We start from the raw sequence: 11,832 nt of genomic DNA on the forward strand, positions 1-11,832 counted from the left end.
AAACCCATCCTCTTGGTCTACTATTAAGCAAAATGAAAGTGAGAGATTTACACAGTTCATAGACCGCCTCCAGGCAGCGATCGACTCTTCAACATCACCTGCAGAGGCAAAAGGCCCAGTTGTAACGGAATGCATACGTCAACAATGCAATTCAGCGACCAAAGAAATTTTCCAACCCTGGATGGAGCGAAGCACTCCCGAACCCACTCCCCCCTCAAGAAGTAACCAATTTTATGGCTCAACTTATCATAGCTCAACCTGCGCCACAGCCCCAAATGCAACCATCATTCAATACCTGGACAATATCTTGATCGCTGCGCCATCAGAAAATCAGGTGGACCACTTGTTGTCAACAATTTCAGAAACCCTGAAAGCAAACAGGTTCGAAATTGTGAGCACGAAAATTAAGAAAGGACCATGTGTAAGCTTTTTAGGAGTAGGAATTACAGGTTCTTATATAACCCCTCCTCAGGTAAAAATCCGTCGACACATTGAAACACTTTATGATATGCAACAGCTAGTAGGGTCTTTACAATGGCTCCGCAATACGTTCCTAATTCCCCCTGAAATCATGGCCCCCCTGTATGATCTTCTAAAAGGAAAAAACCCTGGGAGAAAAAAGCTCTGATGACAGAAGCAGTGAACTCTTTTGATTTCATCGCACAGGAGGTGTCGTCAAGCACGCTCACCAGATGGGACCTGAATGTACCACTTGATCTGTACGTACATTTCATGTCAGGAGGAGGAGTAGGAGCACTAGCTCACGGCTCCCCTGAAGAAGCCCAACCAATACAATGGATAGCCCTGGGAAAAACATCACGTGCTTTTTCTCCAGGGGCCGAGTGCATTGGTAATCTCATCATGAAAGGCAGAAAACTTGCCCTAAGACACTTGGGCATTGAGCCTGCCAGGATATATCTACCCTTCCGTAAGCAGCTCTCAACGCAGTCAGTGATGACATCAGAGTATTTAGCTATAGCCCTTACTGGATTTGGTGGAAAAATCCGGTATGCCACAAAACCTCCCTGGACTCAAATGTTGGCGGTTGTACACATTGACCCCCCATCTAAGGTCATGGACCGACCTCAGGAAGGACCAACAGTCTTTACAGATGCATCTTCAACGCCATCGACTGCCGTAGCAGTGTGGCAATCAGGAGACGAATGGCACCGTATCAAAACAGCCGATTATGAGCTTTCAGTTCAACAGCTAGAAGCAGCAGCTATAGTACTAGCATGGGGGCTGTTCCCAATGGAACACCTCAATATAGTGACTGACTCCATGTTTGCAGCTAAACTTTGCCTAGCCATGTCAGGTCCTGGCGTGACGACATCCACAGCAGCGCTAATGCTCAAAGAGGCACTCTCCGCCAGGAAAGGCACCTTTTCAGTTCTCCATGTCAACAGTCATAGTTCTGTTAAAAGGTACTTCCAAATTGGTGATGATAAAGCTGACGCTGCTGCAAAAGAATTACGGACGCTAAGGGAGGTCCGTCAACTACATGAATCTCTGAAATCGAAATTAGAAATATTAGCAAAGACAGAAGGCTTTACCAATGCCATTCCATCAGAAGACCAAGTACGTCTTTTGGCAACCGCCCTGCTAATGTTAAACCAATTCCCCAGAGAAGAGGCGCATAGCCCCGCCCAAAAATACTGGACCACTCGAGCATTAGAAGAAGGTCCACCGGCCACAATCAGAAATGAACTGGGAAAATGGGAACAGGGGTGGAGGCTAGTTTTAACAGGACAGGAGTATGCCGCAGTTAAAAAGATGGTGAAATTAAATGGTGTCCTCTTAAGTCTATTAAACCCGACCTCTAGGATGAAACTAATGAGAACTATAAGTTTTTATTCGCAGGACCTAACCATCGGGCACCCCCGTAACCCGTATGCTCCTGTGGCGAGAGAGGAGAGTGAGTCGGAGAATACCCTGACTACAACGGGTAGTTCTGCTTCACCAGAACCCGAGCATCAGCTGAGACGCCCCCGCAAAGGGCTGCTGCGATGTTTTCGTGTAATTTTGCTGCTGCGATGTTTCTGTTTAATTTTGCTTTTAGGGTTCATAGTATCTTGTGGCTCGTATGAACACCAGCCGTGGGAATGGGTATTAATGAGATGGGATCAAGAGATACTGCAAACAATCATTACTTCGGGGCCTCCTAGCTTTCAGGTAAAACTCTGTGACTTAGCCCCAGTAGAGTCCTGTTTACACACGTCAAGCTATTACATGTGTTCCAGCTCTAACCCCGGCAGGCCTTACTGTAATGCCCCCAATCAGTATTACGGTTCCCACTGGGGATGTGAGACAATTGCCTCAGACTGGGCACCAGGGGCAGGACCAGACAAATATTTGAAAGTACAACCAGGACCTTACGGGTGTGTCATTCCTCCAAAAGACCCCTGAAGACCAGGGCTAGCAGCAACCCATGGGAAAATCAAGAATTGGTGTCTGTACCTTAGGTTCAATGTCACCAGTGAGGATGATCCGAGACGGATGATTGGGAAAACTCGGGGCGTCAGACACTATGAATCTCGGGGCGTCAGACACTATGAATCTAGTACGGACAGGGGGAGCTTGTTTTCTATTAGAAAATGGGAAATACAAAGCAGCACAGCAATCACCCCCAATGTCATAGCCAAAAGTGACAATGACGTCGAGCAAGGAAGAGAAAGCTTGCCATTATCCACCCCTATCTTGACTACTCCCCTAGTAGCTAAGCAGATAACCCCTCCAAGCAAACCCAAGGTGGGCCCTTACCGCTTACCTGATAAGCCGTTCCTTAATGTACTGAATGCTACCTTTTGGTCATTGAACCAGTCAGATCCAGACTTCACGAGCTCCTGCTGGCTGTGCTACGATATGAACCCGCCCTTTTATGAGGGCGTCGCCCTCAATGCCTCCTTTTACTATTCGCCAGACAATAATCCAACTCAATGCAGGTGGGACACACCACGGAGAGGGATCACCCTGAACCAGGTCAAAGGCCAGGGCCTATGTCTGGGCATTACCTCTTTGGCAAACTGGGGTAGTTTGGTTTGTGCGAAAACTGTTAGGGTCAATAGAGCCTACAAATGGGCAATCCCGCCTACATCCGCAAAGTGGGTCTGCCACAAGTCAGGAGTAACCCCCTGTGTGTCCCTTATTCTTCTTGATAATTCTGCCAACTTTTGTGTCCAAGTTATAGTTGTTCCTAAGGTCCTATATCACCCAGAGGAAGACCTGTATCACTATTTCGAAGAACCTCACCGGATTGGTAAAAGAGCGGTACTAACAGGCATCACCATTGCAACGCTGCTCAGGCTAGGAGCAGTCGGCACAGCCACGGGAGTTTTGGCCCTCGCAACCCAGCGCCAGGGATTATCCCAGCTACAAATTACCATAGATGAGGACCTGCAAAGAATTGAAAAATCTATCTCCTTTTTGGAAAAAGTCTCTTTCCTTTCAAAGGTCGTTTTGCAGAATAGGCAAGGGTTAAACCTTCTACTGTTGTATCAAAGAGGTTTTTGTGCCGCATTAGGGGAAGAATGTTGTTTTTATGCAGCCCACACAGGAATCGTACAGGACACCATGGCTGAATTGAGAGATCGGCTAGCCCAAAGAAAAAGGGAAAGAGAAGCCCTACAAGAATGGTTTGGCTCTTGGTTCAGACAGTCTCCATGGCTAACCATCCTTTTTTCCGCTCTGATCGGCCCACTCACCATAATACTGTTGGTACTAATTTTGGGGCCTTGCATATTGAATAAGTTAGCATCATTCGTGAAAAGCCGCTTAGAAAAGGTTAACATTCTGTTTGCTGATCACCGACAAATGCTCTGAAGCATGCTCGCTCTACACTCAATATATTACCTCCTTAGTCTGTCATTCTAAGTCTGATAGTCTAAGCAGTGTCTATAGCCTTAACGTTTTCTCTCTATATATATGCTTTATTTTTATATTTACCACCGTTAAGAACGAAGAACTTTAAAGATTTTACCTTTAGGAACTCCCTTGGTCTTCCCCCAGAGCGTTGGCCAGGCTCTGGGTAGAACCCAACAGGAGATTCAGAATCAGATGTTTCCGCTTAAAAGAATTTGCCAATCATTTTGGCCTGTTGATTTCAGAGCAGGGCCTGCTTGCAGCGATGTTGGATGCCTCTCCTACGGATGGACGCATCACGTAGGGTTTCCAGTTTGTGAGGAAGGGCACTCTGATTCTCGCTGCACCCAGGGTTCCCTTGCGATCGCGGGTCTGAATGTCAGTATTCCTACTGATTAAGTGCACTATTTTATATTTTAATCACAAATAATACATTTAGTTTATCTTTTTATCGATGATTGCAGCTGCTATATAATTCCAGCCTTTATGAAACATTTTTTAGGTACGCTGTGTTTTTTAAGGTTTATCTAATTCCTAATCAATTTAACTTTCCAATAAATTTGACAGGTATCGTCGTATCATTAAAATAGCATGGGGGGGGGGGGGAAATGTGGGAGTTAGAAATGTGGGAGTTAGGGTCTGGCGCTCGGAAGTTATTGCGTTGTACGGGAAGATAAAACGTAGGCAGACGGATGTGACGCCATGAGCCCAGGGTATAAAAAGCGGTGTTATGCAATAATAAACGCCATTTGCATCCATCACATTGATGTCTGTGTGCAGATGGACCGAGCGGCCTGGGGTTGGCCGCCGTGTTGTTTTTCCCTGAGCCAGGTCGTTAAGCATCATTAGGCAACACCCGGGAGCCTTTGGGGACAAGTTCTTCCTGGCGCTGTCACACGTGCGCGTGCAGCTCTAACAGCTGCTCTCCTTCACCTTCCAGGGAGATGAAATTGCTCTTGCAGCCAACTTGAACATTAAAACTATTCTCACCAGCCAAGCATTTTTCTCCAAGGACAGAAAACTACTGCTCGGGAATCCTACGCTTCTCCCTCCAAATCGCACTCCTGCAAGGGAGGAATTGAGTTAAGAGCAGGCTTTTTTCCTGGCAGCTTCTCGGCTTTTCCAGAGAAAGACGGTGGCAGGCTTGGGAGTTTTTTGGAAAGCCGAGACTGAATTTACAGCATCCCAGTGAGATTTTCCAGTACACTGATCCATCACAAAGGCATGGCTGGGGAGGCTTTTTTTTTGTCTTATTTTAAAGAAATTGTTCAAATTAATCAGATCTAGTACTAAACGAGCGCAGGAAAGGCTCTTGCCTTTACAATCATTTCTTCCACGTCTCCCGATTACGCTTCCCTCTGTTGCTGCCCAGTTCCAGACGGCTGATGCTTTGGGCCATTAGTTTCAGGGAGACAAAGTTTGTTTTCTGCCCGTTGTTGTCTTCCGTGTACTTGACGTTTCTCAGCACGACGCAGCGGTGCTGCTGCGTTCAGTGCTGACCTTCTCACCTGCCCGTGCTCTGCGCTGGGTTTCTGTGCGGCTCCAAATCCGGGCTGCGGTGACAGAAACTCCCAGCGAGTGTCTCCAGTTTGGAAAACTTGCCTTCTGTCCTTGTCAGTGAGGCTTGAAACTGCCCCCGCTGGCTGAGCAACCCAACCCGTCCTGGAGGGTACTGAAGGAGGCTGCGGGCTCGCAAGTCTTTACACTCGAGTCTCCTGGCTGTCTTCATCGGCAAACAGTTTAAAAAGGTTCCCGGGGAAGGTCCCTGCCATGGGACCACGCTGGGCTGATCTCAGCACCACTGGCCAACTGCCAAAACCTTCTCCCCCCGCTGTGGTTGCGACCAATTAAAAAAGTCAACGCTCTTCTGCAACTTTCCATCTTTATTTTAATCCTCTCCTTCCTGATGGCTCCATCCAGGGCCTCTGCGGCCCAGGGAGATCTGCTCCTCAGCGCGAGGCATCGCGGGCAGCCAGGTCCCCTCATCCCTCCATCGGTTGCCCCAAAGCCCGGAGGTTCATCCAGGGGCTCCTCGAGCAGCTTGGCCTCGGAGTTCCATGGCCGGAATTGTTTTTGCAGCTTATTGCTGCACCGGCCAGAATTTCTGAGGAGGAAACTTCACAACACTCTCCATATTACCCTCCGTCGCGGCCATTTGCGCCCGTTGCAGGAGGCCTCTTCGGGGAGGCTGGCCTCAGAGCTCGTCGTCGACAGAACAGCTACGACGGGTGTGCCCAAGTACGAGGCCTCCTGAGGAGGGGAGGGCTTGGCTTTCTGGGCCTTCGCAGCTCCCAAGATTTTGCCGCCATTTGTCCTCATCTTCCTTCTCCTCCTCCTCCTCCTCTTCTGCAGCTCTGAGCCGTCGCTGCCTGCGCTTGGGCTCAGCTCTGCTTTGACGCTCGGTCTTTGAGCACAGCTTTGCCCTTGGCTTGCCCGGTCCCCGGCTGCTTTTCTCCAGAGGAATCCTCCAGCATCACCGGCTGCTGCCTGGAAGGACACAACGGCAGAGAGGTCTCTACCTGAGGACACGCTGGCTTTGGGGCCGCATCCTGCCCCCCATGACCCTCTTTGTGCCTTTGTGTGAGGAAAAAAAACCCCTGAGCCGGGCCCTGCAGCTAACACACGGCTGTCCCCGTGTCCCCAGGCCACGCTGGGGCTCTCCTGAGGGCTGGAGAAGATCTCTCTCCTGTGGGCAACACGACCCTGCGCAGACCCTCAGCCCTGAGCCTTCAGCCTTACCTGACCAAAGACTTGATCTTCCTCTTCTTCTGCCCCGTGATCTCCTGGAACTGTGGCGGTTCCTTGTCAGGCGGGCTTGGAGCAGCGAACCCAGGACACCCCCCTGGAACTGGGAGGAGAAACCTCGTCAGAAGAGCATCGCTGGGACGCTGCCGGCCCCGGTGACATGCAGGGGTGCTCCGGCCCCTCCCAAAGGTCCAAGAGGGCCGTTCCGTTCCCGCGCAGCCGCCATCGCAGCCTCTCTGCCCCCAGTTCCCCATTGCCGTGGTGTTGTGACGGCGTCGTCAGCTCCCGCTGTGGGAAGGGGGAGTGGGGAGGTGACAGGGACTCTTCTGGGGGGGGCGTTTCTGGGCGGGGAGGAGGCGGCCTTGGATCACCACCCTCCCACCGCACCCTTGGGCGCATCCCACCCCGCGGCTCCGTTGGGGTGAAGCCAAGGAGTCGTTAGGATAAACGGCTGTGCCGAGCTGGGGGAGGCTTTGGCACAGGTCGGAGCCGTTTGACACTCAGCGCCAGAGATTTCCAAGTCAAGTGACAGAATTTGGTTGCCGGCACTGTGGAAAGGAGCCAGGAGCTGCTTTACCTTGTCCAAGAGGTGGCAGAAACTCTCTTCTCCTCTGCTCGTCCTCGCCAGGGACTTGTCTCGAGGTCTTGAGAAGAGCCCTGGGAGGTGGTTGGTGCACAACCTCCATTTCAAGCCTGGGAACGAGGAGAAGAAACCGCCGTGACCCAGAGCGCCACCAGCCCTTGCCGCTCGCCGTGCTCACCGGCAGATTTTGGCCTTGACCTAAAGGCCTTTTTTTTCCCCCAACTCTACGTGTTTTTTCCCCAAGTCCATCATGCCCCATCCCCAAGGACAGTCCTGGGAAAAGGAGTCACCCAGCAAAGAGTCCAGGCCACCATGGGCAGGAAGTGTTGCCTAAATTCCTCGGTCCTGCCCATCAAATCTGCCTTATGGGAGCGACCACGGCCCGGGGACATCAAGAGTGGCTACCGGGTGGCCCCGTGGGAGGACACCCACGGGGTCACAAGGAGCAAATGTCACCTTGAGAGCGGCTACAGCCGCCAACGTACTCACTCGGGAAAGATGATGACATGGCCAGAGAAACTCAGGGAGGCCACAGGTACAATCCGGGACACCACCATGTCCAGCAGCGGGGGACCTGCAGTGGAGGAGCAACAAGATGGTGGGACGTCCTCACCATGGCTGTGAGGCTGTATTGGTGGAGCCTGAGGCGGGGAGAGGTGGTAGGACCATCAACTCTCACCTGGCCGTGTTCTGCCGGGCCACCGCCATTGGACTGCCCGCACGCGCCACAGAGAAACAGAACCGCTCACCTTGAAAATCTCTTGTTCCAAGTTCTCCTTCCCAGACAAAGTCTCCAGGAAGTCACAGTAGAACTTCATTTCTACTGTCTTGCCTTCAGTGAGGAGCACCCCGGTGTCCCTCAGGACATCTCCCCTTTCCCCAGGCAGTAAGACAGGAGGGACACGGTGCCCTGGATGCAGCCCTCCGCTTGCTGCCGGGACACCGAGGCGGCTGCGGCCACCTTGGAGTATTTGAGGGGCTCCAGCTCCTTGTTGCCTGAAAAAAACACGAGAGGGTTGGAGACGTTCAGCCAGTGGCCCTTCCACGGGCGCTTCCCTAGGCAAAACGATCGTTGCCTCGCCCAGAATGACAAAACCCCCAAATTTTTGGCTCTGCTCTGCAGAGGGGGAGTCGCTTCCAAGAAATTCTCAGCCCCAGGGAAGGGACACGATGACCGCGACGCCAAGCGGGGTTTAATCCGCCCTCTTACCGGGCAGGTAGGCCTTGCTGTCCGTCAGGCTGCGGACCAGGACGGGGTTTCTGGCCAGGCGAAAGACGGGCCTGTGGATAGTCACGGCCTCCTCTGAAACCTGGATCTGTCTGGAGACAGCGTCGAAGCAGCCGAGGAGGGCGGGAATTCGGACACCCTGGAACAGAAGAGAAGGAAGGACCGAAGGGTGAGGACGGGAGAGGGAAGAGCTGGAGCTGGCCCTGAGCAGGGATGGTGCTTTGGGATGGATCCTGCCCGCTCCCACTTGGGGAAGAGACGCTGAGTCCTCCCCCTCTGAAGAAGTTCTTAGCCTGCTTCTTGTATAGTCCCGACCCAAGGCTGGCTTAAAACCCAGCCAAGCTAATCCTATGGAGGCAGTTTTAACAAAGGAGGAGGACTTGACTAAACACAGCAGTGGGGCAGCACCAGGGCAGCCCTGCCTTGCCCAGGGAGCTCCACGGCCCCGCCTGAGCCCCGGGCTCGGGCTCCCGGCTCCCCCCATGGCCCAGCCCCACCAGCAGCACCAGCCGCAGCAGCACCCGGGAGCCTTTGGGGACAAGGTCTTTCTTCTCAAACGCTGCCTGAGGCTGGCATCAGGCTGCAGAGCACAGAGAGACGGCTCTGTACCCTCACAACACGGAGTCAGGCTTTGGAAATGACACTTTGAGACCCCCCAAAGGAGGCTTTGGGCCCTAAAAATTAGGGTTTGGACCCTAGAAATGAGGCTGTAAATCCTCAGAAACAATGAACCCTTGGGCCCTACAATGAGGCTTGCCACCCTTCAAATGAAGCTTGAGTCCTTAAAGAGTTTGACACCGAAAGGAGTATTTGGACCATAAAATGCATATTTGGACACCCTAAATGGGGCTTGGGCCTTTCTATTCTCCAAATAAACCTTTGGACCCTAAAGCTTAGGGTTTGCTGTTTCTTGAGGGCTTAGACCCTACAAATCAGCATTCAGTCAAAATGAGGCTTGGAACCCTTAAAACGAGGGGAGGGACCCTAAAAATCAGGCTTTGGGCCCTAAAAATGAGAATTGTAAACAGAAATTACGTCTTTCAACTCTAAACATGAGGTTTGGACCCTATACGTGAGGCTTAGACTGCTAAAAAGGAGGCATTGCGCCCTAAAAACGAGACTTTGGGCCCTGAAAATTTGGGAATAGAAACAGAAAACAAGGATTTGGACAATAGAATGAGATTTTACACTCTTAAAAGAAAGATCTGGGTCTTCTAAACAAGGCTTTGGAGCCTCCAAGTAAAGCTTTGGGCCCTAAAACAGAGTCTTTGTTCCCTGAAAAGAGGGTTTAGACCCTACAAATCAGTATTTGGCCCCTCATCCTGAGGCTACTGGCCTTCAGAATGCAGCTCTGGACTTAGGTGATGAGGCTTTGGTAAGACAAGAGTCTGACTCTAAACGTGAGTATCTGGACTCTGAAAATGAGCATTTGGATTGTAGAAATGGGGCTTTATAGCCTCAGCATGAGGCCTTGGACTGCAACGTTTGGTTTAGCATTCTCTAAGAAGGAACTGGACTCTAGAAATGCAGCTTTGGACCCTAGTAATGAGGGTTTGGGCCACAGAAGTGGGAACTCTGACTCAATTTAAGTTTGTAAACAGAAACTGAGGCTTTGGACCCTCGAAGTGGGAACTTTGACTGTCAAAATTTGAGTTTGTAATCTAAAACTGAGGCTTTGGACCCTCAAAATGAGGCTTGTTACCCTAAGAGTAAGGTTAAGGCCCTACAATGGAAGGTTAGAACACTACAAATGAGGCTTTCAGCCTTGAAAAGGATGTTCGGACCCTGAAATTGAGGCCTTGAACAATAAAGATGAGGCTTTGAGACCCAAAATGAGGTTTTGTTCCCTGAAGTGGGTTTTGAGGATTAAATCGAGGATTTGTGCCCTACAATTGATGCTTTGGACTCTAAAGGGAAGACTCTGGAAACCAAAAATGATGCTTTAGGCCATAAACAGAGGCTTGGGACTCTCTAAATGTAGATTTTGACTGTGAAGAACTGGCTTTGTCCCTACAAACGAAGAGTTTAGAGCCTTACAATGAAGCTTTGGGCCTTTAAAATAAGAGTACAAAAACAACACTTTGAGCTGTAGAAGGGAGTTTGAACCCCAGAAATGAGAATTTGGACCCTGAAGTTGAAGCTTTGAGCCCTATAAATGAAGGTTTGGAAACCAAACTGAGGCGTCTCCGGACTCTGAAGTGACCTTTAGTGTCTTCACGTGAGGTTCGGACACTAAAACTGAGGCTTTGGCAATGAAAACAGAGGCTTTGCCACTGAAGAATAAGCGTCAGACGCAATTTTCAGATGCCCCTGATCAGGAGAGTGACAGAGGCGGGTGTGTCAGTGCCCGTGTTTCTTCTGTCTAACGAAGAAAATGTGTGTAAAAAAATAAAAAATCTTTTCCCCACAGCAGGAACCTCCCCTCTTTTTAGCATTGTTTAGGCAGCAATAAACCAGCATGCAGTGAAGAAATAATTAATTAAAGAAATGAGTCACAGGTCCCGGCCCCTCCTGGTTGTCACAGGGGCTGTTCTTCACGCTCCCTTGCCTCACCCACTGCCCCTTCTTCCACCTCCACCCACCCTTTGACAGATCTCTCTTCTAATTTTCCTTGGGGTGATTTCCCTGGAATTCCTCACCAGGGCATGCAGATACGTGTTAGGGCGAGTGGATCCTGGTGGGAATTACAGCTGCTGTTTGCAGATCGCGCTGCGGACCCCTGCTGGGGCAGCGGCCACCAAAGGCCACCCCCACCCCGGAGAGGGAGCAGCTCTTGTCCGTGGGGAGCGAGCTGGGCGCTCCTCACGCCCCCCCAGCCCGGCACACGGGCTCCTCTCCCCGCTCTGTCCCCTCTGTCCTCTCTTTCCCTCTTCTGTCCTTCCCTTTCTGCAGCCCTCGCTTCTCCTCTGTCTCTTCCCCCCTATCACCCCCTCTCTGTCCCTGCTCAGAAACTTCCTTCACCCCCCCGCTACCACGTTCTCCCAACACCAGAGCGAAATGCGGGAAGAATTTCTTCACCGTGAGGGCTGTCGGGCACGGGGACAGGCTGCCCAGGGAGGTGGTGGTGTCCCCAGCCCTGGGGGTATTTAGAAGACGTGCAGACATGGCGCTCAGGACGCGGTTTGTGGGGGGGGCTCGCCAGTGGTGGGTTCACGGCCAGGTTCGGTGACATTCAAGGTTTTTTTGAACCAGAATTCTTCTGATTCACCGATTCTATTCATTCTCTATTGCTGTCTTGCACCCAGTAAGGGAACGCTACTGCTGGTAACTAAAGGGATTTATTTTTATTTCGAGAAGGCAAAATTGCTCCTTGGTGTTGTGGTTTAACCCCATTTGGCAACAAATCACCTTCCCCCCCATCCTGCTGGGGGAAGAGCTTTGGAAGGGTGGTTGGAGATAAGAACAGTTTAATAACTGA

General features: G+C 51.1%; 1 long non-coding RNA gene across 1 annotated transcript; it reads right to left on the bottom strand.

The window, feature by feature from the left end:
* Positions 1-7,623: 7,623 nt before the first annotated feature.
* LOC141972863 (uncharacterized) lies at positions 7,624-8,548 on the bottom strand. The gene is made up of 3 exons (XR_012635439.1): positions 8,397-8,548; positions 7,936-8,182; positions 7,624-7,760 (listed from the first exon to the last, which is right to left on the bottom strand). It is a non-coding gene; the product is annotated as an uncharacterized LOC141972863 (long non-coding RNA).
* Positions 8,549-11,832: the final 3,284 nt, after the last annotated feature.

The sequence above is a fragment of the Athene noctua genome, chromosome 36, assembly GCF_965140245.1.
Source record: "Athene noctua chromosome 36, bAthNoc1.hap1.1, whole genome shotgun sequence".
NCBI classification, from domain to species: domain Eukaryota; kingdom Metazoa; phylum Chordata; class Aves; order Strigiformes; family Strigidae; genus Athene; species Athene noctua.